The following is a 26,437-nucleotide window of genomic DNA, read 5'->3' on the forward strand; positions in this document are numbered from 1 at the left end:
GGGTATGCTGCTGATATGGCTTGATATAATTGTTCATTCATGGTGTTGACGGATGCTCCCATGTCCATGACAAACAGGTTGAGTATTCCTCCTATTCGTACAGCTGTGGTGTCTTCGGATGAGGTGCCAATGAGCCTTACGTATTCTTTGCTCTACCTGTCATGGGAGCATGGTTGGAATTCTCCAAACTCTGGTAGCTCACATGGTGGGGGGTTTTCGTATGGGTCGTGGGCATAGCGTGGGACGGGGGAATGCGTTCAGGTCGTACTCCTGATTAACTGCCAGTCCTCCATGGTAGCACGACTCCGGGTTGGGTAGGTAGTTCTGCCTGTCAGGGCTTAGCTGGTAGTCGTATCCATCAGAGTGGAGCTTGGGTGGCTCGATGATTAGGTGTTAGGGAGAATTCTCTGTTTAGGCTGAATTTCCTAACCTAGTGAGTCCCCCAGCAGCTTTGCTGGATTTCTGGAGTTTGTTTTTTTCCATCCTGCCAAGAGTGGGACTCTTTTTCTCCCGCTCTTGGACATGTATGTGTGTAATTCCTTTGAATGTCAATGTGTTCTATGGGCTATGGGGTCTTTTACTCCATAGGGTCTCATATGTTTTTCTATGTGTGTTATACCGCACCCTACGTGCCGTAGCACTGGGGCGTCCTAGCGGACCCCACCATAGACTCCATACCCGGGGACTGACTACTGTCTCCCCGGGCATGTAAAGTCACCATTGGCTTTACTAGACCTAAATTTACTAACAGAACTAGTACAAACCATCTTATTGTGGACGTACTAGTAGGGGTAATTCGATTACTCCTGGATCTGTTATTCGAGGGGGCACTGTCCCGTCCCCCCTCGTCGAGTTTTGGCTGGTGGCAGTGGAAACTACTTGTTATGTTCGACCCCGAACATAACCCTATGGGATTCGTCCCATTGTTGGAGATTGATACTTTTCCTCGATAATTCCTAACGTACCACCGGTCTACTTATCTTAAATAAGTTTATCGGATGGTATTTTCTGCCAGAACTCGGTTTTTAAAATGGCGTCTGTGCGTCTCTGTGACTCCTAAACCAAAGGTTGAGCCCTTTGTTCCACTTTTGGCGGGCTCTGTACAGAGACCCTCCAAAGTGGTGCCATTCTGTCTGGGTTACCACAGGGGTGTGGGAGGGGGTTTAGGCACCCTGGACCGAGTTGCCTTGCCAACTCCGGTCGCACTCTGGAGTGATTGGCCCAAGTGGTGAGCCTCCCCGCTCACCACTTAGCATGTGTTGATTGACAGCTAGGCTGAATGAATGGGGGTTTTCTGCATAAAAGCAGGGCTTTTGGGACTGGATCTTCAGAAGTCGCCACAGGACCTAAGAATCCGACGAGGGTAACGCTGAGCCGACCTGCACAACGACACCTCCGGTGGAGCCCTGCGGAACCGACTCACCACTTCCCGACGACAGAGGAGATCTCCCTGCCGGAGAGTCTCTTCCCCTGACTGGTGGGAACAACCAGTCCCCTTTGCTTTTTATTCGCCTCAGGACGCAGTGGTCGAATTGCCCGTGCAGAGCACCTCAGCAACCTGATAGCCACTACCCCTGTACCGCGACCAAAAGGTGGTGCCTTGTGACGGAGCACTCCACGGCTGGTCTCTTCCCTTGTGGTGCACCGGACTTCACTTTACTTCGACGACGAGAACATCTCTACTTTTGGCAAAGACCCGACGTGCATCCACCACCAGGAACAACTGCCCCCGCCGGAGCTGCCCTCCACAACAAGGTACCGTGTCCGCCTGGCTTCCCTTTCGATCGGTTCGAGTGAGGTGTCTTAATCCTCTCCTTTCCGTTGGGTCGCCTCCAAGCTTTCTCACGTATTGTTCTGAACTAGTTCAATCTGCCGATAACAATTTGCCACAAAGACTCGAATGCATTTCCACTAGAGACTTTTGGGACATATCGCCTTGCCTCTCTCCGAGTGGGCCTGGCTTCTGAACTTAATGATCTAATGTGGTTCTTGTCTTCTTGCCTTGCATTTTTCCCGTGAAGTATTGAACTGTGTTGATTTCATAACCTGCCTATTTTTCTCTCCCGTCCTAACTAATATTAGAGTGCCATCTAGGTTGAGGCATACACCTCTGTCTGTAAATAAGTGGTGCCGGTAAAACCTAGACTTGTCGAAATATTGCTAGGGGGATTGATCGTTTCTTCTTCGTAGAGTAATTGTGTTTGATTTGTTTGCCGTGATAGTGCCATAGTGTTTTTGATAGATGTTTTGTTATAAATAAATACCTTAATATCTTTACACTGAGCCTCGTTGCGTGTTTGCTTGTCTTACTGTGAAGAATTGCCCTATGTTGTATACTCCACATACTGCTTAACTCTTCTTGAGAGAAGTCTGACTGCTCAGCCACAGCTACCAACAGTGAATCTGTGTGGTGCAGACTGCTACCAAGTGGGTTTACTGCCAAACATCTGTAGTCCTAAATCTTTTTCAGTGGTCCCAGAGGGAAAAGCACAGGTTTCCGCCTAACACTGGTGTACAGCGGTGGGATTTGTATCGAGTATACAGTTTAGAGTGCTTTTGGACACTTTAGGATAACTAACCACAAAACTTAGCACAAAAAGCAACTTTCAAAAAACATGTCTACGATGGAAACTTACAGTCAAGAGTCCTTGTCAGGTGAAAATACTGAGAGTTTGCGAGCTCTCTGTAGGCAAGAGAATCTTCCTGTAAGAGGCAAGAAGTTAGAACTAATAGAGAGATTGCTGGTGAACCAAAGTCTGGGTACTGGTTCAGAGGAATCAATTACGCCAGCAAATGTAGATAACAGTGATGGTGTTGATCTAAATCGTAATTCTGATGATAGCGATGAAGAGGCTGAAGAGGAAGGAGAGGCTAACGAAACTGTCTCCCCTGCTCCTCTACCTGCCTTACCAGCTGTGCCTACGGGGCCCATACCAGCTCCCACAAGTAACCCTGCTTATTTTGAACTTGAAAAAATGAAGCTCGAATTAGAATACAAACGGTTCTTGGCTCAATCTGAACGAAACCAAGAGCTCGAGTTCAGACGGATGAATGCCCAGGCTGAGCAGAAGCAAGCTGAGTTAAGACTCAGGGAAATAGAACTTAATCACGAGTTAGAGATGAAAAAGTTGTCTATGGAAAATGCTTCTCTCTCCTCTGGTTCCTCTAGGAGCTCCAGTGCCAAAAGACCCCAGATGCCGAAGGAATTAGTGGCTATGTATGAACCGAGATTGGATGTGTTGGATTGGTTGAAACTGTTTGAGTACAATCATGGGCTCCAGGACATCACCGGGAATGATTTACTTCCCTGGTTGTTCTCTAGGCTCCCTCCTGTTGCGACTGATGTGGTAATGGAGTTGGGGGAGGCGGATAAGACGGATAAGTGTGAAACTGGCTTTGATAGCTAGATTCGGGAAGACCCCTTCCCAGTATCTTAAGAGGTTTAGAACCCTCAAAAAGCATGATGGTACCCCTTGGGCTACCTGGGTGAGTGAAGGGTTGAAAAACTTAGAGGGGATGGATTAAGGGTTACAAAGTGAACACTTATGAGGGTATGAGGAATATTTTTATGTTGGAGTCTATTTATGATGCCTGTTCTCCTGAGCTCAGACAGCACTTGGCTGATTCGAAGGAATTGGATTCCCGGAAGCTGGCTAAGGCTGCTGACTTATGGGTTGCCAACAGGGCTACTCATAAGGATCCTGGGGCAACTCAGAAAAAGGATGAGGGAAAACAGCCTAAAAAAGTCTCAAAAGAGAATTCTAATAACTCAAATTCCAAAGAGGGCCCCAAACAAAACCAGAAGGGTAAGCCACAAGGAAAACCACAGCAGAATAGTGTGTCTTTTGGTGCCAAACCGGAAGGAGGTCAGAACAAGCCACCATTCCAGAAAGCATTCGGTAAATGCTTTGTTTGTGGCTCGACTGACCACGTGAAAGGAGATCCCAGATGTAAGGGTAAACCTTCAGGGGTCTAGCTTGTCTCCTTAGCCTTCGCTCCAGAGGAGGAAGTCCAAATGGCAAGTGGAAACTTTCTACTGCTAGCTGACGAACCCATTGGAGTCTCAGCCAGCGTTTCTTTAGTATCTCTGGGGTTGTGGGAACAACAGAATTTAGATGTCTATAATTCTATCCCCGATAATACTAAAGAGTATTATAAGGACAGTGTCCAGGTGAATGGTCAGGAGACTCCTGCCATTAGGGACACTGGGGCCAGCATAACTGTGGTGGATAAATCGTTTTTTCAGGCTGAGGATGTTGCTAAGGCACCCAAACGCCTCACCAAGTTAGCTGGAGGGCCTGTGCAGATGCTTCCCCAATTACCAGTTCACATCCAGTGTAACGACATGACTGTGAAGATACCTGTCAGCATACAGAGTGAGGTACCAGGACGCGTACTGTTGGGTAACGATTTGAAAACTCTCGGAGTTGTATCGCATACTCCCAGACCTCCTAGTAAACGGTTACAGGAGCTAACCAGACCCGCAAGAGAGAGGACCATGCGCGGTGCTCTCCAGGAGATGATGAAGAAAGAAATCACTCCTGCTCCACTGGAATTGTCGGCCGCTGTCTCCAAGAAATCAGAAGCGAAAGGGAAACCTAAGACTTCTATCCCGAAACCAGCAGCCAGCATTCCAGTGAAGCCAACACGGACTTCCCCGCGGTTGTCCAAAGTTACACCCGTAACTCCACCTCCAGCCGAGGCTGAGAGGGAGGTACAACCCTGTGTGGTAGAATTAGACTCTGAGGAAGAGCTAATGGAAGGCCAGGAACTCATTGGAGATCTGGATCCTGTTGACCATCCTGAGCTGCAGTCTTTACTGGCAGAAGGTGGACCCAGCAGGGCAGACTTCAGTAAGGGACAGAGGGAATGTCCAACTCTGGAAGGTCTTCGCCACCAGGCAGAAGCTCAGGCTGAAGGGCAAGAGCCTGGGAAATACAGGTTGCACTGGGAAGATGGCCTCTTCTACAGTGAACCGACTGAGTCTGCACCTGGAGACTACAAACGAATTGTAGTACCCCAAGAGAACAGACCACAGTTCTTGCAGTTAGCCCACGAGATTCCTTTGGCTGGTCACTTGAGTTTCAAGAAGACTAAGGAAAGGCTCTCGCTCTACTTCTATTGGCCAAAGATGGGGGCCGAAGTAGAAAAACACTGCAGGAGCTGCCACACCTGCCAGACCTCTGGTAAGGTTGGCTCCAAGAATGTGGTACCTTTAGTGCCTCTCCCAGTCGTGGGAGTCCCGTTTGAGAGAGTAGGGATTGACATTGTTGGTCCCCTTGATCCTCCAACCTCCTCAGGCAACAGGTTTATACTTGTTGTAGTTGACCATGCTACTAGGTATCCTGAGGCAATTCCTATGAGGACTGTTACAGCTCCGGCTGTGGCTAAAGCCCTCCTTGGTATTTTTACTAGGGTTGGGTTTCCTAAGGAAGTAATCTCTGACAGGGGGTCAAACTTTATGTCCCACTACATGAAAGCCATGTGGAAAACCTGTGGAGTTACTTACAAGTTCTCAACAGCATACCACCCACAAACCAATGGGTTGGTAGAACGGTTCAACCGAACCATGAAGAGCATGATAGGTACTTTAGAAGAACCCCTTAAGCGTAAGTGGGACCTTCTACTGCCATGCCTTCTCTTTGCTTATAGAGAAGTCCCTCAGGAGGGAGTAGGTTACTCTCCCTTCGAACTACTCTATGGTCATCCCGTCAGAGGTCCCTTGGCCCTGATTAAGGAGGGGTTGGAGAGTGCTCCTTCCCCCAAGCCAGTCAGAGTGACTGACTACGTGATAGGTCTCCGCAGGAGAATGTCCCACATGATGACGGAAGCAAGCGATAACTTGAAAGCTGGACAAGCATTGGTCAAGCACTGGCACGATCAAAAGGCTAACATGGTTGAGTTCGCTCAAGACCAGCTCGTTCTCGTTATGATCCCAACAAGGCAGAGGGCCTTGCAAGATAAGTGGATGGGACCTTTCAGAGTTGTGGGTAAACTCGGAGAGGTCAACTATCTGGTGGACTTGGGCAATCCCAAGGAGGCTCCGACAGTCTTTCACACCAACCGACTTAAAGCGTATGTCTCACGACCTGATGTAGGAGCGTTGCTTCTAGCATCATCCGAGGAAGAAGAGAGTGAAGCTCTTCCGGATCTCCTCATAGGCTTACCTTTAGATGAAAAAATTGAAGGAGTAAATCTCTCCTCCAATCTGGCACCCGAGCAACAAGAAGAGTGCAAATCTATGTTGAATCAGTTTGCCTCTCTGTTCTCGCTTTCACCAGGCTTGACCCCGTGGGGCCAGCACCACATACTCACTGGTGACTGTCTGCCAGTCAAAAGCAGAGGATACCGAATGTCAGAGAACGTACGAACCCACATCAAAGGTGAGGTCAGCAAGATGCTTGATCTCGGGGTAATAGAGCCCTCTACTAGTCCATGGTCTAGCCCAGTTGTGTTAGTACCAAAGGCCGGATCTAAAGAACTTAGATTCTACGTGGATTATAGAGCTCTTAATGCAGTCACCAAGACTGATGCCCACCCTTTGCCAAGAACAGATGAGTTGGTGGATAAACCTGGCGCCGCCAAGTCCCTCAGCACATTTGACTTGACGTCAGGCTATTGGCAAATAGCCCTGACAGACCATGCCAAGGAGAAAACTGCATTTTCTACCCCCGTTGGCTTATACCAGTTTAAGGTAATGCCTTTCGGATTGAAGAATGCACCTGCTACGTTTCAACGGATGGTAAACCAGGTTCTGAATGGGATGGAGGACTTCTGCATGGCATACTTGGATGACATCACAGTGTTCAGCAATTCCTGGGAAGAACATGTAACCCACCTGAGAGATGTTTTGCATGCTCTTGGACGAGCCAATCTGACCATAAAGGCGAGTAAATGCCAAATTGGACAGAGTAAGGTAGTCTATCTTGGACATGAGGTAGGAGGTGGAGAAATAAGGCCTTTGCTCAGTAAGATTGAAGCTGTGCAAAATTGGACAACACCGACTACTCAAACCCAAGTGAGAGCCTTCCTAGGCCTCACTGGGTATTACAGGAATATCATAGAGAACTATGGGACCATAGCTTCTCCACTGAATGTCATCTCCTCGCCCAAATTTCCTAAGAAGGTTAGATGGAGCGAGGAGTGCAATCAGGCTTTTGAAAACCTGAAAAAGGCTCTTTGCCAAGCCCCAGTACTCCGAGCTCCTGATTACCGCCAACACTTCATTGTGCAGACAGATGCTTCAAATGTAGGGATAGGTGCCGTACTCAGTCAACTGGATGGGAAAGGTAGGGAGCACCCCGTTTGCTTCATCAGCCGCAAGCTGAAGGATCCTGAAACAAGGTGGGCAACAATCGAAAGAGAGTGCTTTGCTATCGTGTGGGCTCTGAAGAAGTTTAGGGCGTACTTGTATGGTTCTACTTTTGTAATTCAGACTGACCACCAACCCTTGAGATGGTTAATGCAAATGAAAGGGGAAAACCCAAAACTATTGAGATGGTCGATCTGCCTGCAAGGGTTTGATTTCACCATTGAGCACAGGTCAGGGTGTCACCACCAAAATGCTGATGGTCTCTCTAGGATGTATGTCATCGACTAGAGGTATGAGATTCATCCAGGAGTGGATTAAATCCTCCTGTCCCTTAGTCTGGGGGGGCGAGTGTTAGGGAGAATTCTCTGTTTAGGCTGAATTTCCTAACCTAGTGAGTCCCCCAGCAGCTTTGCTGGATTTCTGGAATGTGTTTATTTCCATCCTGCCAAGAGTGGGACTCTTTTTCTCCCGCTCTTGGACATGTATGTGTAATTCCTTTGAATGTCAATGTGTTCTATGGCCTATGGGGTCTTTTACTCCATAGGGTCTCATATGTTTTTCTATGTGTGTTACACCGCACCCTACGTGCCGTAGCACTGGGGCGTCCTAGCGGACCCCACCATAGACTCCATACCCGGGGACTGACTACTGTCTCCCCGGGCATGTAAAGTCACCATTGTCTTTACTAGACCTAAATTTACTAACAGAACTAGTACAAACCATCTTATTGTGGACGTACTAGTAGGGGTAATTCGATTACTCCTGGATCTGTTATTCGAGGGGGCACTGTCCCGTCCCCCCTCGTCGAGTTTTGGCTGCTGGCAGTGGAAACTACTTGTTATGTTCGACCCCGAACATAACCCTATGGGATTCGTCCCATTGTTGGAGATTGATACTTTTCCTCGTTAATCTCTAACGTACCACCGGTCTACTTATCTTAAATAAGTTTATCGGATGGTATTTTCTGCCAGAACTCGGTTTTTAAAATGGCGTCTGTTCGTCTCTGTGACTCCTAAACCAAAGGTTGAGCCCTTTGTTCCACTTTTGGCGGGCTCTGTACAGAGACCCTCCAAAGTGGTGCCATTCTGTCTGGGTTACCACAGGGGTGTGGGAGGGGGTTTAGGCACCCTGGACCAAGTTGCCTTGCCAACTCAGGTCGCACTCTGGAGTGATTGGCCTAAGTGGTGAGCCTCCCCGCTCACCACTTAGCATGTGTTGATTGACAGCTAGGCTGAATGAATGGGGGTTTTCTGCATAAAAGCAGGGCTTTTGGGACTGGATCTTCAGAAGTCGCCACAGGACCTAAGAATCCGACGAGGGTAACGCTGAGTCGACCTGCACGACGACACCTCCGGTGGGGCCCTGCGGAACCGACTCACCACTTCCCGACGACAGAGGAGATCTCCCTGCCGGAGAGTCTCTTCCCCTGACTGGTGGGAACAACCAGTCCCCTTTGCTTTTTATTCGCCTCAGGACGCAATGGTCGAATTGCCCGTGCAGAGCACCTCGGCAACCGGATAGCCACTACCCCTGTACCGCGACCAAAAGGTGGTGCCTTGTGACGGAGCACTCCGCAGCTGGTCTCTTCCCTGGTGGTGCACCGGACTTCACTTTTCTTCGACGACGAGAACATCTCTACTCTTGGCAAAGACCCGACGTGCATCCACCACCAGGAACAACTGCCCCGCCGGAGCTGCCCTCCACAACAAGGTACTGTGTCCGCCTGGCTTCCCTTTCGATCGGTTCGAGTGAGGTGTCTTAATCCTCTCCTTTCCGTTAGGTCGCCTCCAAGCTTTCTCACGTATTGTTCTGAACTAGTTCAATCTGCCGATAACAATTTGCCACAAAGACTCGAAAGCATTTCCACTAGAGACTTTTGGGACATATCGCCTTGCCTCTCTCCGAGTGGGCCTGGCCTCTGAACTTAATGATCTATTGTGGTTCTTGTCTTCTTGCCCTGCATTTTTCCCGTGAAGTATTGAACTGTGTTGATTTCGTAACCTGCCTATTTTTCTCTCCCGTCCTAACTAATATTAGAGTGCCATCTAGGTTGAGGCATACACCTCTGTCTGTAAATAAGTGGTGCCGGTAAAACCTAGACTTGTCGAAATATTGCTAGGGGGATTGATCGTTTCTTCTTCGTAGAGTAATTGTGTTTGATTTGTTTGCCGTGATAGTGCCATAGTGTTTTTGATAGATGTTTCGTTATAAATAAATACCTTAATATCTTTACACTGAGCCTCGTTGCGTGTTTGCTTGTCTTACTGTGAAGAATTGCCCTATGTTGTATACTCCACATACTGCTTAGCTCTTCTTGAGAGAAGTCTGACTGCTCAGCCACAGCTACCAACAGTGAATCTGTGTGGTGCAGACTGCTACCAAGTGGGTTTACTGCCAAACACCTGTAGTCTTAAATCTTTTGCAGTGGTCCCAGAGGGAACTGCACAGGTTTCCACCTAAAACTAGGTCTTCCATGTCCCTTATGACTTTTGGTCGGGCTGTTGCCGGGCTTGGTTTCCCCTCTTGGAATGATCTCTTCGGGTCTCTCCCTTGCGTTCGTCAGTCGCTGGTTTCCTTTGTCTGTCCCTGGCGACTGGTTAGGCCTGACAGCGGTGATGGCCGATAGGCGGCGAGATCGGGTAGTTTTTCTCTGCACATCACTTGGAAATGGTTCTCCTGGCCACAGCGCATGCACCTTTGTCCAATGGCAGTGTATGGGCCTCTGTGGGGGAATTCAAATCTACACCTGTAGCACTGCTTGTCACTCTGGGGCAGTGGTTGTGGGCCTCTGTATCCTTGTCTTCCCATGAATCTGGGGTATCTGGTGTATCCTGGCTGCCCTGCTGCCATGGCTGTGATGGTGTCACTCTTTTTGGGGTTTTCAATGGCAGCAGCTTGAGTGCTGGGGGTAGGTGTTTCTTGAGGAGATGCTTTCTGAACAGTGACGAGGTGCACCCTTCAATGATTCTCAGACAGATTGCCTCGTCATCATTAAAATTGGCAAAGTTGCAGTATAAGATCTTCCTCTCTAGACAGATGACGAATCCCCCTTTGGATTTGTGTGGGAGCTGTGTGTATTGATTGAGTGCATATCGTTCATAGTCTCTGTTGGGGAGTACTATCAGCTTGCTGTTGATTGCAGCGAGGAGACGCTGATATGTGTTCCTCTCCTGTGCGGGAATTGTTTTCATTATGCTCCTTTTCTCTTTGCCTGCAAGATTGGCGAATATGTCCATTTTGTTGGGTGAGTCGTGGTCTCCTATCGCCCGCATGAAGTCCTCAAATTCTTTGATCCATTCTTCCCATCGTTGGCCCTGGTCGTGGTGTAGGTGCAGGGTAGGCAGGTTGGGTCGTCACAGGAAAGAGGTGTGCGATGCAGGCCCTATGTTTGCAAGGGCAGATGCCCCTGCGTCAGCCGTTTGTTGTGCTTGGTCCACCATTTTAGCATGGTCTTGTGGTGCTGGTTTCCTGCGTCACCAGTGGGTGTGTTGGCCTCAGTAGTGTGGTGGTGCAGTAACGTTGTTTTCCTTCAGAGTCACTTTTACTGGGGTTTCTGCGAAATGCGTGTGCCAGGATTCCAGTTTTTGAGGGCCTTTGTGCTCCCTGTCTCTTGTCCAGAGCGTTTGGTCGCGGCCCTGCTGTGAGCTCAGGTTGTGGCACTGCTGTGCTCTTCCTGCTTTTGGCTGCTATGTTGATGTGTTCTGGGCTGGGGCGCGCAACGCTTCTGGTGCCCAGGCCAGTGTGTCTTGCTTCTGCGTTGGTTTCAGTTGCAGGTAGCTCTGACTCTCTCACTGCCCTGCCTGTGTTGCGGGCTGGGGCACCTCTGATATGCGAGGGCACCTGGTGTGGGCGGGTATCTTTGCTATGGTCCTCGAGTGTGTGTGGTCAGTGGATCGGGTCACTTGCTTTCTGTGCCACATACCTTGGTGCGCTCTCACACTATGACTTATGAGCAGTGCGTAGTGGGCACCAGCTCTCCTTACCGTCTTGATCTGGGCTGCTGAGCAGGTGCGTACATGACGTGCGTTCTGTTTCTGGCATTTGTTGTCCTTCCGTTGGCACGCACATGCGGGCTGGTCCATACCTCACGTGCAGGTGCTCCGCCTCCGATGACCGGCTTGCGCAGCTCTCTGTGACTTCACTGACTTCGTATTTCAGCAGGTGAGCCATCCGCACATGTTGTGCCTTCACTGCGGTCCGCTCTGGGCTCCACACTGTTGGGCTCTCCTCACCTGCTCCTCAGTTGGGCCATCCTCACGTGCCGCACTCCCACCGCAGTCTGGTCTGCTGGGTTTTCCTCACCCGTCACTCTGCTGGGTTCCGATTCGCCCGCCCCAGACCCTCAGCTGGGCCGTCTTTTCATACCGCACTTCTGCCTCGGTCCGGTCTGCTGGTTTTACTTCGCTGGTCACTCTGCTGGGCTCCTTTCTGCCCGCCGCACTTGAAGGCTTGTGTGCCTGACCTGCTGCACAACGCGGGCACTCGACAGTTGTTAGGCCCTAACTATGCCTTAATACGCGCCTCACACAGATAACATAGGAGCCAGTTTCCGCACAACCTTCTCTTCATTTTTCCTTCTCCATACTGCCCCTGCCTTGCCGCCGTCCCTCCCACCTTTTGCTCCCTCCAATCGTCCTGAGTCTCCTCATCCTTAAAGGGGCTCCTCTCGTTCATCTGGTAACATGACCAACCATCCATTAGGAAAATGTACACCCAACGTAGTTTGCTGAAGAGAGCATCCTAGGCCTGCACAACCTAAGGACTGGTCAAAAGCTCTTCATTTAAACAATCTTAATTTTTTGGGGGACAAAAAGTATTCTTGCACGGGATACACATCTGATACATCAATGTGTTCAGCTTAAACATCTGGTGTCTCTGAGGCCACTGTTTCTGTTGTGCAACTGTTGATGGGTAATTAATGTAGATATTTCATATCTTGTATCATCTCAACCTGTTAACACTGTGTTCCTGCCCAATTTCAGCTTATTTTTCTCTTGTTCCCTTTGGGGGTTCATCAAGATGAACAATCGCCTTCTAAGCACATTGAATGTGTTTAACATTTATGAACACGTAATCATCACTACACTGTCAAAACAATACATTGCAATTGTTAATGGGTTGTATAGACCACTAAATTCCCTAAAGTGCAAACGTATTAGGTACTGAAAAAGTGCATATTTAATCCACCAAGTCTGGGTACCGGATTCTAATTCAAATGATATTCCACTGTTTGTCAGTGAGAAATCCTATGCACTGTTAAGTACACTAAGATATGAAGCTGTTCTGTTCTAGTTCTTCTAAGAGAACGTAGAATCATATATAACATAGTGTGTGATAAATGGCTATAAACGGATACTCCGTTCTTCATATAAATGTACCAGAGACACTACACTCTTGTGGTTACTAGTGTACACTGTAGCCATTTTTACTTGAAATATGGCACCCTGGTATTCTTCACTGAACCAACATGAAGTTGCTAACAGTAAGTCGCAGCGTGTAGGTTGGGTTAACTGCATTTTCGCCTGCTAGAGACTACACACCTTACAAGTGTTTTTGCGCGTGCAGTGTCCCTAACAAAAGCTCCAGCATTGATATCGGCGATATTTCACGTTAGAAGGAAAGCGTCTTTGCACCTGCCCTGCATTCAAATATGTGCAGTTGTTCAGCTCATTAGTGACAAAGGGAAGTGTTTACACGCACACTACACACCATTGTAGAATTGTTTTGTAAATGCATCGAATTCCGATCGCCTCCAGGTATTTCTTTGTTTTGGAGATTATCCGCATGATCTATAAATGATAGCAGCACAATGGTGAGGAGTTTTACATGCTTATAGTTAAGGTCAGTAAAATTCATTCAAATTGGATTTTACAATTTCGAATGGACTCTACGAGCCCCACGCTTGACATGAAGTCGGGGCCAGCATATAAGAAGGCATCGTGACCACACTCCATGCACTCTGCTCGTTACTAGGAACTGTTATTAGCATTTTCGTTACTGAATATGTAAGTACGCCTCTCGCGTTCGGCGTGGTGGTAAACCTGGTGAGATCTTCACGGTTCAAACCCTGTGTGTATTGCGAGCATCAGATGTCCATATCAGACACATGCTGCATATAACTTTATTGCCTCGGTGAAGGCCACGGCACGCAGGAACCCTTCCACTGCAGGGAAGTGCGAGACTTCCCAGAGGAGTTTATGGTGCACAAGGTTACTTGGTGGAACTAGCAGCCAACTTGCAAGAGGCAAGTGGTCTGGACACCTTGCCAGAGATCGACATGGTCCCTGCTGCCACCCCAGGCGAGCCACAGGCTGCTGTCCAGTGCCTGATGGTGAAGGTAGTTTACACCTAGAGGCTGTCAGCACCCTCATGGCTAAGGTGCAATATGATTTGACCAACATCTTGGATGAAGGTCCTAAATAGAAAACTTTGCTGCCTTTCAATCAGGCAGTGGAGGGACCTGTGATGGAACTGTGGGCCAAGCGCTCATCATTTTTCCAGGTTGTACACGCCAGCCCCTTCGGACCACCTATATCATTCTGCCCATGCTTCCCCGAAGAGTTTGGTGGTACAGTCTGCTACGTTGAACCTTAAGACCATCTCCTTTCCATCCTTGCCACCTGATCGGGAGACTCTAAGGGTCTCAGGGTTAACTCCACCAGATGCTCATTTGCCACCTAGGCTCTGCAATTCGGAGTGCCTATTCTGGATATTTGCCAAGCAGCTACTTTGGTTTCCTTCCACACGTTTGCTGAGCATTACTGCTTGGATTCGTTTTGGCAGAGCTGTCCTTCCGTGTTTTCCAGTTTAGGTGGTGTCCTTGCTACCCTCCCTCCTCCAGATCGTTGTAAAGCTTTGCAAGTCTATCATAGATGAGGAATCTGTGGGAAGAAGGAGTCAACCTGAAGAACAAATGAGTTACCTCTTGGTAATGTTCGTTCTGATGGACCTTCCTCCCACAGATTCCTCATTGCCCTCGTTACCTGCCCCTCTTGGGGTAGCTTGTACTCCTTAGTTCTGCGGCCCATAAGCATCTGTGGGCTAGGAAAAAAAAAGGTTGGAACTGAGGTCACGAGGTGCAGCATCTCTATATGTACTGGCCCTGACATGTCCGGCCTGAGCCACCGAGAGGCATCTGATGGTGCCATGCTGCGCCCCTGGCTGCGGAAAAGTTTCCAAATAGCAGCTACCACTGGGAGATAGATATCATAGATGAGGACTACATGGGAGGAACGTCCAGCAGAAACGAACATTTCTGAGAAGCAAGTAATTATTTAATTAAAGCTTGTAAACTCGATACTTGGATAACAACCTAAAGTAGAGGGGATAATAAAAATATCACATACATTGGTGTCTAGGTTATAATAGACAACATGGGCATTTTTGAGTTTTGAAACAAACTCCTATCCTACTAAAGTGGGTTTCCCAATTAGGGCAATATATTGCATTTTGGTGGTCTGCACAACCCAGTCACATGCTGCGATGTAAAATATGCTCAAAAGGGGCTAAAACACAGTGGGGGTCATTACGATCCTGGCGGTAGCCGTGCCGGTAAATGCCGGCACGGCTGCCACCAGAGTCCTGATATTTCAGGCACCTGGGTATGGGCAATTAACGGGGCATTAGAGCCCTGGCGGACTCAGTAATTGCCCCTTCCCGGGCGTTGAAAAATATTACTCCCCATTCCCATTGAGTCCCATTGGACTCAATGGGAATGGGGAGGATGGATGCACCGGCACCATTCATCAAGGGCAGACCTGGCTGAAAGGCAACCGCTCGCAGACCTTGTAGTTTGCCGGTCCGGTAACAACGGTGCCGGTAGCTTACCGGCACTGTTGTTAACGGACCGGCAATCTTGTAATAAGGCCAGGTGTGTTGACAGGTTCAGGTAATATAAGATATGAACTTTCTACATTAATTGTCAATCGAAATTCACAGAACAGGAACTATGGCCTTGGAGAGACCGGATTTTTAAACTGAACATGTTGATGTATCATATGTGTATCCCACGTAATGAGATTTTATTATCAAAATTTGAATTTGTTTAAAAGAAGACATTTGTTATCAGTCCTTGGGTTGTGCAGACCTAAGATGTTCTCTCCAGCAATTTAAATTTGGTGTACATTTTCATAATGGATGGTTGGTGAGTATTGACCTTGATATACTATCACAAAATCAGTAAGATACATTCAATTGGTTACATTAACAATGGACGTCTTAACAGAGCATTCCCTGACCTTGTGGGGCATGATTTTACAGCACTATGATAGGCCTGAACATTTTTATTTGGCATACCCAAGTTACTCAATCTCAGCCTGCACTGGTTCTTTCCTTTATATGCAATAGGACCTAATCTGGTGACCAGTACCTGCTGGACCCTCATTTTGGTTCTGAGGTAAGGAAGCCATGCCTTCATTGGTGACATCTCATGCATCACTGGGCATGTTAGTGCCACGGGCATTGACTAACATCATGGGAGGATAGCCTTATGGGCTTCTTAATATGTGCAAGCCAATCACAATCTCTCATAGCTTTCATTGCATCATCTCCCCAGCTATGGCTGCAGTGTTGCTTTGCCCATGGCTCGAGTACATCCAGGAGCCTTTGAGAAACATACAATTCTGACAGCTTCCGCACATACATACCTTTAGGCACAGAGAAGATTCTACATAGGGCACCTTTTAGAAAAGCCACAATCCCACTACTTGTCAAGAAGAATTTCCCTACCTCCTTCCTCTGGGAAAATCATGCTTTTTATTTCACTGCATGGTATCTAATTTTATAGATATTTATGCTTACAGAAAGCCACCTTCTCTATTTTCATTCTTTGTTATTTCTGTGATTAAAGATTATTTAGAAGGTCTGTTGAAAGTCTACCCCCTCATTGGCACACCTCAAGCAGCCTCATAACAAAGATCAAAGCAAACACTTTAAACCACAACCTACATTTCCCCAAAGCTGCCAGGGAACATCTAGTCCAACATTTAAGAAAGAAAACACACAACATCCATGGACAATCACCACGGCCTCGACTGTCCTTAATCTCCGACTGCCTCCCAGAGTCCCCTTTCTTTGCTGCTCAAGCAGCTGATAAGTATTCTGTTTGCCTAGCATATGAATGACACAGGACTAGATAAAGTGTACGTGTTTCATAAAGGTAACCGAATACGGAGCAGAGCCGCCAATAATCTAGAGCAGCTCCAGAGCCGACACAACTGACTGTGCAGCTCTGAAGGTGAGAGGCCTTGATCCAGATCCGGCTGTAGTGGGGGCGCTTCAATGAAGCAGCCTGGGTAGAACAGAGAGCTGATCCACCAAAGAGGAGCTGAGCAGTGTGCCCCACTGACAAGCACTCGCTGTGGGCCAGCCAGTAGTGAGCGGACTGCCACCTGACCAGCGACAGGTCGCCAGGTGGTGAACGGACCTTGGTTGTGCTGACACCCAAGACCATGCAGAATGGCTTCCGGTGCATTTTCAGTACAGAAATGTCAATAGGAGAATGAAGTGGGGATGGAAACGGGTGGATGTAAGAGGTGAAAAAAAACAGCAACAGTAGCAGAACCAGCTCTCCTTCTTTCTGAAGAACCTGTTTCCTAGCACTCTACGATACCGTATCACCCTTTTCCCCCCTCTCTCCCCACCCTTCATGGACAACCCTAACACACTTTTTTGTCACGCCTCCATCCTTAATTCAGCATTTCCTAAACCCTTCCGTCCCAGGTTTATGTTTCCATCTCTCCCTGCAACATCTGGTCTTCAAGTCACATTCTCTCACCCCATTGTAAAGGACCAGTGTACTGCACTCTGTTATCAATGGTAAATATTGTAAGCATTTGTGTGCTTTCCCTGTGATTATTTTTATGAATAAAAGATTTAATAAAAAAGCTCTCAAAGCAGAGGGTTCCTCCTCTGGGCAATCATGTGGGCTGACTAAGATATCTTGCAAGAGGAGCAGTTAGACCAGGTTATCAACTTGGCTGAGAGCTTCAAAAGAGTTTTAGGAGACTGTTTGGAGCACTACATAAAGAACGCAATGGCTGAAATGTTGGTGCCCATCCAGTTTCTCCTGGATGACATTGAGGCAGACTGGAAGGAAAATGTGCCCAGGACTTTTGCTAAGGAAAAGGAGCAGTAAGAATGGCGGAGGTACACTCGCCCAGCAGGCTAGAACTTCACTGACCTCCTAGGGTGTAAATACTGCTGCTTCCTATCAGCTAAAATATACCTTCTCATTCCTGAAAGAGGTGTTACGAAAGACACCGGAGGGTAACCCTGGCCGTGGACCCTCCAAATAGAAGGCACATACTCCTAAACCCTGACTAGGTAAAAAAAAACAGGAACAGCCGAATGAGGTATAAAAGAAGCAGGATCCTCCTCTAGGCAATCGCATGGGCTGACCAAGATCTCTCAGCAGAGGAACAGTTAGAACTGGCTATCAACCTGGCTGAGAACTTCTAAAGAGTTTTAAGTGACTCAGTGGAGAACTCCATAAAGAAAGCAGTAGTTGAAATCTTGTAAGTGATTTCAACCCAGCACTACACCTAAGTCAATGCCTAGTGTGGGATGCACAATTGAACCCTTAATTATATATTTGTGTCTATAAGTTCTTTTATTTCTGAATGATGTACCCTTATATCACCCCCCTCCATTTGAATCCCCCCCGGTCTCACTGAACCAAGAAGAAGGTTGTTTTGCAAAGTTAAAAGATTTATTTGATGGATTTGAACAAGATATATACCACACTTTTATGAATTTGAACAATATCTAGATATCCCACTATTAATATTTATACAATGATCAGCGTCGGGTGATATTACAATCAACAATCTCTTTAATCAGTAGGAGTATGGATGAGAAGAATAATGTAGCATAGAATAAAACTTTGTGTGAGTTCAATCAATTGCAATGATAGGACATTAATGCAGCACAGAAATAATACTTGTGTGTTCAATCAAATGCAATGTTACTCTTTCCCCCTGATACTACTCAATCCCATGCAATATAGAGATGGAAGGAGAGAAAACAGGTTTCAGTGATATACAATCTCAACCAATACAGTTTCAGTCCCAATTACCCCCAGGAATCATAGAGAGAAACAGGAATGATTTTAAACAGGTCAAATGCTTTTGAATGTGGTTTGGAATGAATGGTAAAAACACTGAAAATGGATTTAATTCTCTAACTGAGATTCAAAACTAGTGGGAGCCGTGTTGTCTAGTTTCAGGTAAACACTAGCACTGAGGATTGAATGACTGGCGGATTGGAAACTGAATTCTGAGGAAGGATGCAAGAAATAGCTATTTTACATGTGATGAAATTGAGCCAAATGCAGATTCGCGGTAAACTGTTCAGCGCGCGAGAAACGCGATTACAAAAACTATGAGTTGGAATGCCGTTTTAGGTTTGTTTCAAAGCTGAGGATGTTGGCTTCAATTTGACACTTAAATTTCGTTTCAAACATGCATGGTTCAGAATGAAGGTTTTGGTAGAGGTCGATTTTTCTCAAAAAGGGTCAAGATTTTCAAATGAAAGATGCGCTTTTGACCTACAAACAAGGACTTTCATTACACTAAGGGGCTATGAAGATGCAAGATACCCAACGGGACAGCCACCAGAACAGCGGCGCCTCTGCTCTGACTTTTGCCTGCCAAGACACTTATCTTTCTTCAGCAAAAATATTAGCGCAAATCACTACAATTATCAAAGGACTATATGGTTGAGGGAAAGATTCAAGAAAATCAAAAGAGATTCTACAATGCAGTCTGGATATGTTAGAATGGGTTGGACAGGATTACTTAAGGATAAGAGATTGGCTATGGACAGTTCTATGCTAGATACTCACAACTATGGTTTGGAATAGGCCCGTCAAAGATCTGGTCAAAGGGTTCTGGACTGGAATTCTGCTAGCCCACCAGACAGGATTCAGGCGCTTGGATCTGCACTCAGCACAGTACTTGGTCTCTGCACGGCCTCTGAAATGGATCTGATGGGTTGCTTCTGGGTTACAGCTATGTGGTTACAGCTCTGCTCTACTGGTTTGGATCTCTGGGTTCTGGCAAGAGTTCTTGGCAAGAAGCAGAAACAGCACAGCCAGGCTGTTCAATTTTTGATGTGCCTCTTGGAAGTCTGGGGGTAAAACCGGGTTACAAGATTTTAAAGGCCAAGCTGAGAAAGGTTCAGCTTTAGAATTGGTCCTTCTGCTTTGAGTTCTGGAGTCTTGGATCTGGGTTCCTCCTGCAGAGCGCTTCGGCAGTAAATTTGTTGATGGGTGAATCTGTGTCTCTGTGTCTAGGTCCTAGACTGTCCCTATTTATGTATTTCCCAAAGGGTTGGGAATCCGATTGGTCAGAGTATTTCCCCTCTCCTGATTTGAGAAGGAAATAGAGTGTCCTAGTGATGCTGCAATTTACAATCCAAGGACAAACCTCCCCTTTGTTTCTATACAGAAAATCTATTTTTAATATAAAGCATATTTACAAAATCACCAACTTGCTAATAATACATATTCGCATCACAGATTTAATAGTGCTTATCCATCCGAGTGCCATCTTCTTGAGATTTTCGGTTCAAAATTGACCGTTTTTCATGCTTTTGGTTGGTTACCCAGTGTCACATTTTTCCACATACATTCGCATGACATCTGGGCATAATCCTGTAAATGTTCATATTCCTAGCATTATCACAATTGCTACAACATCAACATTTTGGTAGTCCGGTCTCTGAATAACGCACAGGGTTCAGAGTAGTTTCAAACTGTGAGCAGCATTTTCATATGAACAACCTATAAAATACAGATTTTACAGTTTTCTGAGTCTTTTTCCAAAAAGATATTTCCTTGGAGTTTAAGATACACATATCTGTCTAGTCCCGCCTCCAAGGTTGGGCTGGGCCAGAGCAACCTGGGCCTCTCTTCCTTTGGCAGTTGGTTTTTGTTGACATCCGAATTTGCATTTCCTTTCAGTCAAGGGAGTCTTTTGTCTCCACTCAGAGTAACAGGCCAACATCTCCTCCCACCTCCATTAACAACTCAATGCCAGTTCCTGAGCAGAGAGGAGGAGGAAGATTCCTTTGTTTGGGAGAAGCTGTGGAATGTCTTTGAAGTCCAGTGTGGCTGACATTAGTTCACTTTTAAAACACTGTTTAAAATTGTCTTTTCTAAAATAAAATTTACATTTTCAACAAATATACACACAGATCTCTTCATTCCAGTCTTTTTAAAACATAGAAATTGAATTGTAGCAACCCATATTGCTTTTGATGGCAAGTCTCTTCTTTTCCTCAATTTGATTTTAAGACACAAGTTTTAAGCTGACAGTATAAGTAAATGACAGCTTGGACACAGGCGAGCGGCAGTACTGCGCCCATATCTGACATATTTTTCCCAGGCAAGCACCTTTTGAATGTGGATTTTTTTTATGATGAAAGGTGCTTCTCCTGACATTGTGCTTATGGGGATTCCTTAAATAAGGTGATGGTGAACACCCCACAAGGATGTTGGATCTTCTCTGCTGTTTGGGAACCATGATTTTGCACTTTCAACAGCCAGGGAAAAACGGATTTTAAAACACTTCTGGGTTTTCCTGGCACTGCAGCACTGCCTCTTCAAGCAGTTCTATTTCACTCTGTGGGCAGCCCAATGATAGGTTTTGGCAGTGTGATCTCGTGTTTTACCACTCACATAGGCAAAAAGAGATTTGGCAGCCTATTTTTCAGGTTTCCCTGCGCACTTCTCAGAGATTTTTAGCGCATCGGGCTTTTTGGCGGCCATCCTGTTGTTTTTGATGAAAGCAGCACACAGTGATGTTGCGGGGCAGAGCCTATTGGGTCACAACATCCCACATCCAGATTCACCTGGATGACATTGAAGCAGACTGGAAGGAACACAATCACCAATAACATCTGCTAAGGAAGATGAGCAATAATAATGGGGAAGTACACTTGCCCAGAAGATGGCTTATCCTTCACTGATGTCATGATCTCTGCTTCCAAAAGATCAGGACTTGCCCGACTCCCTTGGAAGCAGACCCATAACCCCGGTTCCGAGTGCCAGCCAGTCCCAATTGGGACCTTTTGGACCCTGTCCTGGCGCCAGTGGCACCAGGCTCATAAAGATGCCCAGTCCCAGCGCTGGAAGCGCCGGGCTCATAATGCTTGGGTGGACTTACCTGCAGCAGACCATGCTGCTTACTTACCTGCCAGTTGAACCCCTGATCCTCTTCTGTTTGGGACTACTTTTCCTGTTGGGTGGGGCAGGAGCCACTCCCTAGGTTCAGAACACTGGAACTCTTCTGGAAAGCAGGAACTCTTTTCTTACCTAGGCGTGGCTGTGGAAGGAGACACCTAAGCACTACAGGAGGCTATTTAAACCACACCCGATGGATGAATCTTGCTTTGCGTTATTCTGCATTCTCTGCAGCAGAACGCTCATCGTGTCTTCTGCTTCTGATCCTGGGCCTAAGGGAACAAAGGCTTACCATCCTGGAATCCAGTCCTCAGCAGCACCTGTAAAGACAAAGAAAGAACAGGTTAGCACTACGGTCTTCAGTGGCAGCGCATCTCTTACCTGGTCCATCGGCTGTCACCAACGCCTCGCGCTGCATTCCGGCATCTGAAAGACAAAGGCTTACCTACTCTTCGCATGCTCCGGAGGTCTTCGCACTGCATTCCGGCATCTGAAAGACAAAAGCTTACCAGCTCTTCGCACGCTCCGGAGGCCTTCGGCGCTGCATCCCGCATCTGAAAGACAAAAGAAGGTGCGTTTAAAGACATTGGGCAACTTTATTACTCACGTGCCATTACTCCTTCCCACGCCGAATCCAGTGGGTATTCCAGCACCCTTCAGCTTCTCTAAAGCTCCGAACTTGTACCTGCAAGATAAAAGGGACAGTTAGTGCGCATCGTGAAGCAGGCTACAAGCGCTAACTTACGTGCTTCCAGGCGCTTCTATTCCTCACGCGGGTTCGATCCTCAACTCTCATCAGCCCGCCATCCGCCTTCGCCGGAACCCTGCAAAACAAGAGATATCATTACAAAAGACTTTTAAGACATTTGAAGTGCCCAGAACTTACCGTTCGTGCAGTTAACGACGGACAGCAGTCCTCCGAGGTCAAGAGGCCTGCACCCTTATCCAGTGAAAAAACTGGTTACGGCACCCTGCCCCGAGGCAGATGGAGAGCTCGGCGTTCACTTACCTAAGGTGAGGGTGTTAACCTTTGGGGTTCTACAGGAGAAGAGAAAGGGAAGAGGAGAGAGGCACCCAATAACCCCAGTTCATTAATCCCATATTTTCTATCTGCAGACATCTTACTCTTCGAGTCAGACATACAGTGCACAGAGGTCCAGCCCAAAGAGCCAACCGTGTGTTACACATCACCTTTGAAGATACGGCATTCACCCAGTCAAGACCGGCGCCTCTGCGGGAATCAGGTGAGCGTTACAACTGACCCTGTAGGATGCTAATACTGAGGACACATGGTAATAACCCCGGCAGTGGACCCACTCTGCCCTGGGGTGGTTCAGAAAGGGCAAACAAAGAGAGGACTTGAAAGCAAACAGGAAACAGAAGACACAGACACGAAAGCCCTGAGGACAGGAACTGTTGAAGGGTTCCCTGACCCGCTGGAGCAGGAGTCTGGTTTACCACAAAAGTGGTCAGAGGAAGCCCATCCCAATACCTCAAAGGAGCAGAACCCATCCCGACTGGATATGTTCAATCCAGAGGATCGAATCCATCCCAGATCATTAGATTGGACTCCCTCCACGAAATTGGCAGGGTACGGGAAATCTCCTAGAAAAAGACATCGGAGCAAGATTGAGGGCCAAATATCTGTGGCCGTAATTAGGCCAGAAAGATATAGGAGGGTGAAGGTAACTCCAGATTTGGATGCTAGGATCCTCCTGGATAGGTCAGTGAAGATCGTAAGAAATTAACTGGCTGTGCCTGGGAGGCCTGCCAGGATAAGTTCCTGGACATTACCTGGCCACTTGCTAAGATCTTGGATTTGGCCCAGAGAGCAAAAAATATAGGCGAGCCTGTAAATCTGGCCGGGTGGGCTAAAAGCTCTCTGCCTACTGAGGAACACAAACTGCATTATTTTCCTGCTGAGGAGCAAGAGCATTTTGATTAGAATGGACTCCAAACTTGGAGAGCTGGCCTCTTCAGAGGCTGGCTCCAAGGGTAGCTCTTCAGAGAGCCCTTCACCAAAGAGCTTGCAAAGTTTGTGGGAACCGCAACAGCTCTAGAGACAGCACAATTCTCAATTAAGAGGTTTTTTTTTTTGCAATGTTTTTTATATGACAGGCAGAGAGAGGAGCCGCTCTTCCGATCTTTCCCAGACCTATAGAAGGCATCATGCTGAGCAGACTTCCAATTGTCAGTACCAAAAGTGATATGTTCTTTCCCTTCAGAGGAAGGTGTGGTCAGAACAGCGCCAGGAAAAGACCAGTGAGACAACAGCCTTAGTCAGCAGGTGAGTGTCAGTGGCCAGATACACAATTAGGGGGGCGCACAGCCCTTTGCGCAGCAAATTAGGACAAGCTGTCGGGAGATGCCTGGGTCGATCAAACAGTCAGAGGGTTTAAGCTGGAGTTCTTTGCTGACCCAGTGCCAGCACCAGCAAGACTGCTATTTTCTCAGAAGGAGGAGAGTTTATTAGACAATGAAGTGAAAAGCTTGGCACTGAAAGGGGTATCCGCATAAATGACAGGAAAAAAACCCATGAATGGTATATATGTTCAAATTTAAGCAGTTCGAAAACTTCTCTATGATGGCATCGGGGGCTGTGGTGAGGGGGCTGTGGTGGTGTCCCCTGCACCCGATACAATAAGGTTTTGGAGGAAAAAAAAGCGCCCTACAGCGCCGGTTCTCATCTATGGAAGTGAAGGGAACCGGCGTTGCAGCGAAACAGGGAGTCGGTGCCACACAGCGAAGTATGCCGCCAAAGGGTAAGTAAGGGGGTGGGAGGTGCGGGGTACCAGAAATGTCTGTGGGAGAAAAAAAACAAGTCATTTTTGTTTAAATGACTTAGTTATTTCCCACTCAGACATTTCTGAATCGATCAAATCATGGACAACCGCAGAAAGGAGCAATAGTGCAAGCAAGCAGGCTTCGGCTGGCTTCATTAGTAACCTATTTCCTATACATCAGAAAGAAAGGGAAGGTGCAGCCATTGATAAATCTAAGGCAGTTCAATGACTTTTTTATTTACTTTCACTTCGAGGTGGCAGGCATGCAGATACTCAGAGTGTTAGGGAGAATTCTCAAAATTACTGTTTCCCAGAGTACGTAAAGTGAAATTGACTTTACCAGTCTTTTAAATTCCTAGATCCAGCACACCCTATCTTACAATAGAGTGCTAGAGGGGTTACTTAGTATCCCCTGTGTCTAGATACTGATATAGCATTGAAATGCTACCCTTTCCCCTCAGAATGGCTGGTGGCAGTGGTTTTACAATGAACTACCATGATTTTTCCCGACCGCAAACTATTCGTAGCTCCGGGAACGTTAAATCACGGGAGCAATGTTTTTCAAGATGGCGTCTGAGCCCCCTCTGTAAAAACAGGTCCGGTCTTCTTTTTTCACCATTTCTTTGTGGAAAGGTCCTTCTAGAGTTTGTCTCTACGCGCCAAACCTAGTTTGGCCCCTCTTTTCATTCGCCTTTGCCGGGCTTCAGGAGTGAAGACCGCCTCTGGCACCCGAGTGTCTAGGGTGGGCAGGAAGTGAGGGAGGTGCCCCAAACTCCCTGTGCTTAGTCTCCTAGGAGAACCAAATGTACTCTGTGGTGATTGGCTGGATGACTGTCCGGCAAGGACAGCCACCCTGCTGGGTGAGTGACAACTAGGCTGGAATGAATGGGAGAGAACTGAATAAAAGGCGTGTGTCTTGACTTGGAAGGCAGAGTCGACCACTGGAACCAAAGAACCGAAGACGAGCTTGAAGAGAATGGCTGCTGCAACTCCTGGACAATTGGTTTGCCCAGTGAAGCCCTGCTGCAGGTCCGAACTGCCAGGTTTACCTCGACAGAGAAGCCCTTGGGACCAATCAACTCAATAGTAAGCCACCTGGACACATATCTCGGAGCTGGTTGCATTTTCCTCCGAGTGATGCAGGAAATCGTATAACCAGGGAGAGGGACTCCAGCTTGCGTGCGTTACTTACAGCCACCGGAATTGAAGTTTGTCAGTTGCAAGCTTTTTGACCTGTCCCAGTGCAGTGCAGGAGTCCCCCAAAGTCCTCCCTCTTGTCCCCACGACTGAGGCACAGGAACAGCGAGATCTGCAGGAACTGCCAGGAACAGAAGTCATCAACTGCATCTTTTTCTTCATTGTAAGGTACTGTGAAATCAGACTGAGAGTACTTACCTCTCGTAGTGAAAGTGCTTGAAACTTTTGCAACTCGCAGGCCTAATCAGCTTGTGACCCAACATATGATTCTTCTTTTTACAAACTACTTCTGAGAACTTGTGCAGAGACTTTTCCGTTGACTTTGGCCTAGCCTTTTAAATTGAATTGACTCTACTGGTGAACTCAAAATATCTACACTCTCTAAGAATAATTGTAACCTTTCATGTTCTAATAATCTTTGCCTTTTACTCTTCTTGAAAAGTATTCTGAAATAGTATATTTGTGCGTTATATAATGGCCTCCTTCTTATGAATGTTTTATAACGGACAGATAAATAAATTAATAAGTATTTATCAAAGAAACCTTAAGTGTAAGAGTTTATTTGAACACCTGTGATAGTAGACCTCTGTGTAACATCATTACTGTTCACATTCCCCTCTTGAGATAAGCCTGGCTGCTCAGCCCTGCTACCAAAACTGTATAGTACAGACTTGTACCAAAGGTTGGTTTTCTTACACCTGTGGTCATATTTGCTTGTAGTGGTCCCAGAGGGTACTGCATTCAAACTTTGCCTAACACAGAGACACCCTCTTGCAGCAGGATTGGATCCCTCAGTTATACCAGAAGGACGCTTATCCCTCTATTTCAATCTTCTGACCAGAAAGATGCTTCCTCCAATTTGAGTGAAGTAGCCCATGCTCGGAGTGCAAGCCTGCCCTTTGGGCTATTCTCAGCACCCTGGTGCTTCCCATAACTAATCAAGCCAGAAGTGGCAACTCAAAT

At 47.1% G+C, this 26,437-nt stretch overlaps 1 protein-coding gene across 1 annotated transcript in view; it reads left to right on the forward strand.

Annotated features, from left to right (window-relative positions):
* CFAP69 (cilia and flagella associated protein 69) overlaps window positions 1–26,437 on the forward strand; it is a 1,486,345-nt gene that overhangs the window by 736,499 nt on the left and 723,409 nt on the right. The window lies entirely within an intron of this gene.

This window comes from Ambystoma mexicanum, chromosome 2q (genome assembly GCF_040938575.1).
Source record: "Ambystoma mexicanum isolate Mex_15411 chromosome 2q, UKY_AmexF1_1, whole genome shotgun sequence".
NCBI classification, from domain to species: Eukaryota; Metazoa; Chordata; class Amphibia; order Caudata; family Ambystomatidae; genus Ambystoma; species Ambystoma mexicanum.